This window comes from Barbatula barbatula, assembly GCF_947034865.1.
Source record: "Barbatula barbatula genome assembly, chromosome: 16".
Taxonomy (NCBI): Eukaryota; Metazoa; Chordata; class Actinopteri; order Cypriniformes; family Nemacheilidae; genus Barbatula; species Barbatula barbatula.
In genome coordinates, this window is record NC_136779.1 from 1,277,317 (window position 1) to 1,282,275 (window position 4,959).

Below are 4,959 nucleotides of genomic sequence, written 5' to 3' on the forward strand. Positions count from 1 at the left end.
ACAGAGAAAAGACAGAAAATCAACTGAAGTCGCCGTCTCGTCTTTCTTGTACGAATAACAACTGAAAGAAACGAGGATATGTAACGTGAATCCAGCCGAGGACGAGGACACTTCAGAAAGTTGCAACAGTCCGTTCAGTGCCAATGGACGGAGGATTTGTCAGGTGTCAGTCATGACCGCATGCTCTTCTAGACAGAACGAACTGTTTTCAAATGAATGCTTGTTTAAATGTTTTGGGCTTGCATGATTCTTTCAGAGGTCGATGTCCAGAATTCGTGCCTTCCATTCGGTTAAATCCCGGTGGTTTCGTTTAGCAGGTGCAGGGCTGTCGTGGTTCGGTTCTGCGCATGGATGACAGATAGCAGAACCATTGGAGGCTGCGGGTGTCCTGTGTCTACCTGTCCTAATAATAACAACGCGATTCGTTTGCATGCGCACACGGCCCGGGACTGAACGACTTGGGTCGCTTGTGTTGGTTTGTAAAAGCTCCAGCCCCCCTCCTTTGCGCAGATCCCCTCTCGCCTCTTTGGACGAGTGTATCAGACAAAGGCAGTAGATTCCAGCACTTTGTGATTCGCTCAGATGTGGCTCCATCCGCCTGTCACTCCAAAAGGGGAGGGAAAAGCTGAATGCAGCTAAATGAATGAGAGTTTAGTAGAAATTAGGCGAGGATGAGAGCGAATCATTTCATTTTCTTCTGTGATAATCGTTGGAGACCTTTAAACCCCTTATATGAAGTGCGCGTAAAATGGCAATGGCATGTTTTTTGATATCAGTTTTCTAACGAATAACAGACGAGGGTGGTAATGGCAGCACAGCGGCAATTAGATGCGTAAAATGAACATTTGTAGCGAATTAACATGGTCACCTTCAGCTCTAAGCATCCCATAATAACGCTTAAAACAAAAGCTCGAAGCTGTGGCCTTCAGAAATAATGCTGAATGAGCAGGTTGACGGTAAAGCGCAGGTCTAATTTCTCGCCCTGACGCCACTTTATTTTTAATGGTAAGGTCGATGGCGTGATTATGGTTTGATTTAAACACCATCTTGTTTTGATTTTCTGCGCTTGTCTCTGCGGTGAGCAAGTTTGGCTCCGGTCGGGGTGCGAGAGACTGACTGTAGGTGGTGCTGTATGGTCTCCAGAGTCTAAAACAAGGTTGAGGCAATTGTATATTTTTGCAATTAATTCATGTATTTATGTTTTTGCATAAGACATAATAATATGTCACATCTCTTAAATATTTTTAACAATATTTATTCGCTTTAAACAAATCCTTTACTTCGATAAATCAGATCGAATTTTTAAATATTATGTAGGTTTTTTACAAACTCAAGAGGATACCTTTGGTAATGTATTTAGATGATCCCAAAGTGTCATGCGAGACTAGGACGGCGCTAACATCACGATGTAATATAAATAATCCATGACAAAAATAAAATGGAAAATACGATTCGTAAATTCAGGTAATTTCGTTTACAATATTTATTTCGATAAAGTATTGTCTCATACAATATTTTAAAATAGTTTTTATTTTTTAATGTTATAAAATAAATGATTTAAATAATGAAAAATTCTATGAGGCGTGATATGACAATAATTCCTTGTATCTGGAAAGACTCTGGAAAGCTGCAGTATAGGCGAAATGTCCATGCAGTGTTGTAGACGGATCTCTGAGGAGCGCAGGGGGCAAGTCGGCTAGTCTGCCTCCTAGTTAGGTTGGAGGAGGATGATTTTTCTTTCTCCTGGTGTTTTTGGAGAAGCTTCTGGTAGCACTGCGGGCTCTAATTTCACCCTCCGTTGCACACCTTCCCCAAAGCTGGTTTTTTTTTCTGCAAGACCCCCCTCCCAGCCTTTCCCCCTGCCCTTGTGCTCTCTGCGTCTCGTGCTCTTTTTTGTAGACTTCTAAAATTAAGTGTTAGTGTTTTTGTCACCCTTGGAAGAATTTCACACTGAATTTGAACTGACATTGTAAATCATAGCAGCACTTCGAGTTATATATTTAAGTGTATTATATCAGTGCGTCATTAGACAGATGGATACCGAAAAAGCTTGAAAAGCATTTAAATGCCGAATGCAATTCATTATTAAATAGTTTATTAAAAAAATAAAGGACAAATACATTTAAACAAAACAATAAAGCGACATGCAATGCGTTAAACAAATTGCATTATTATTCAACAGTCTAATTTTACCGTAGTTCACTTAATATAGCCTACTTCAGACATGTACTTAAAAGTTTAAATCAACTAAAAGATATCAAATGTAAAATCTTAGGTCTTAATTTCATTAGGGCCCTGTGAACTGACAGTGAGTAATCCATCTTAAGTCTTGCGCTGTGCGGAGTCTGTGAGCTCTCCAAACACCAGAAGGGAACCGCACGCAACTCGAAGATGAATCTCTCCGTTTCCACTTTCCTCTGCTCTCACTCGTCGTTCTGTTGAGCATTGAGGATGCTCACCGAGGAAGCCCAGAGGTGAAGATATTTCCTCCTTCTCTCAGCCTCCCGTTCTCATGGCAACGCCACTAATAGATCAGACGCACCGAGCTCGAGTCGAGAGCATCACCAGAGTGAGTCTGACTCCACACCATCCACATGACTAACGATTTCGATTTCGTCGTCAAAATTTAATTCCGCTGTATTTTATATCCATACATTTCATTTCATGTTTTTAATAATGTGTGTCTCCATTTAAAGCTGTTTTAGGATTCGGAGATATTGGCAGGAGTTAGCACTATTGCTAACAGATGCTTTCGATAATGTGAACAGCACATTAATGTGAGTATGTCGAATCAGGTAACGAATTTCAAATCCAAACAGAAAATTTGGCATTTCATGCATTTGCTAAAAATAATATGTATGTTGTTCGTATTTTATGTTTTCGAATCCTATTTATAGTTTCTTTTTCCATTAAAGTTTATAATCATAATTCTTGCATTTTGTAATTTCTTTCGCAATACATCTGGCTGACAGTAATGAACCGCGTGTTTTGGCTAGAGAGGTCTCCAAACGTGATTATAAGTGAGTTATATTAAAGCATTTAAACAAACCGAACCTTTAATTATTATACAATAAAACGTCTGGCGCAAAACGAGCTGTATGCTGTGAAATAAAGAGTTATAGGCCTCGGAGGTTGAATTGAGAGGGGGGCAGATGGAGGCTTTACGCGAGAGATTGATTCTGCGCTCGCGTTTCATTTCGACATAATTAATTAGATCATTACAACAGTTTTCCATTGATCTTACCATTTAGGCCCAAAATTAAAAGGTGAATCAGTTAGCTGTTAGATATATGTTGTCTATTAACAAAGGCATATTAGTTAGTAAATGGACACACACATAATGAAATGCTGCTATTCAGAGTAATGTGTGTTAATATATATATATATATATATATATGTATGTATGTATATGTATAGAATATCTTATTTATTAATTTAGCGTGCACTTCAAGAGGAAAATGTGTATTTATTCATAATAATTAAAAATAAATATTTTTCAATAATTATAAACACAACAATAATATTTATTATAATAATTATATTGGTTTATAAGTAGCCTGTTATTATTAATATTGTTTCCAATTAATAAATCGTTTCAAAAACACGTTGCAATGTACTTAATGATACACTCATTTCCACGAAAGACTGACAGCACGTGTTGTCTCAGTACATCCACAAGCCATTTAAAGTTACTGTCCCATCAAAGCATCAAAAATCACGCTGAGAAATTAAAGTTCAATATTTAACTTTAACTGCTGTTCAGCCCACGTTTTACACCATAAAACATGATTTCGCAGAAATGTGCCTTTTAGGAAGCAGCAGTAAAACGCAGCACACTGAAAATATAAATTATAAAACGAAATGAGAAATTCTTCACAGATGAAATAACAGATGATTTCTGACTGTCTGTCCCTCCTTCTCATCAACTCAAAATAATTAGGAAAATCATTCTGTAAAGAGGTATATAATATGATATCATATAAAAATACGAATAAAAAAACGAACTTTAGAAACTCATGGCTGTATAATCTTTAAACGATTTGAGTAATAAAAAGCAGGTCTGATATTATAGCAGCTCATTTCACCTCTCAGCTAATCTATGTTTTATATTGTGTCCCAAAGGCTGATAACCAGGTTAATCTGTCTGATATCGAACACACCAGGGTGGTGGACCTGGTGGTTCATACAATATGCAGATTTAGAAATAATTCCTAAAGTGATTCCCTGAAGTGCTTAAATAAAAATAGTGTTAGTGTCATGCTCTCTCTGCTACCTTTAGGGGAAACTGAAAATAATAACTCTTATCATTTCTTATTCTATATGGGTCAAACTCATCTTACTGCCCCTCTGATCTGAACCAAAAAATGATGTTCTGGTCAAATAAGCGGATCTGTCCTTAGCAGACCTGAAACCAGACAGTAGATTCATCAGTTGGGTTGTGTTTTATTAGGCATTGGATGTAGTCTAATGATCTGAAGGTTGAAGATAGCAACAGCATCTTTTCCCAGTTCATGCCCTGAAGCAGGTCCATAGTAACTGTGTGTGTGTGTTACACAGCTGAGCTGCTCTGTAGCGACGAAAAACAGCTTTCCTGCACCCTGGTGCAATATGGGAACCAGCCCGTCTGTCCGAATCAGCCCATGGGCATAATCTCTCATCGCTGTGGCTCATGGCATCAGACACGGTCTCTTCTAGAGCCTGTAGTTATGCTAATACTCTCATCATTTATCCGGACACAAATATCTACTACAACACACAAGCTCAATTCTTTGAGAAGGTAATGCAGGAGCGTGTGTGTTTTCCACCTCTAACTGAGGAATGATGATTGGACCGTTAGATAAATGTTTGCTAAATGCAAGTTTCTCTCTGTTTCTCATATACAAAACATTTATGTTCACGCATGCACACACAGCATTATCTTGCTATCTCAAAAGAAAGAAAATGACCTTTAATCATTTC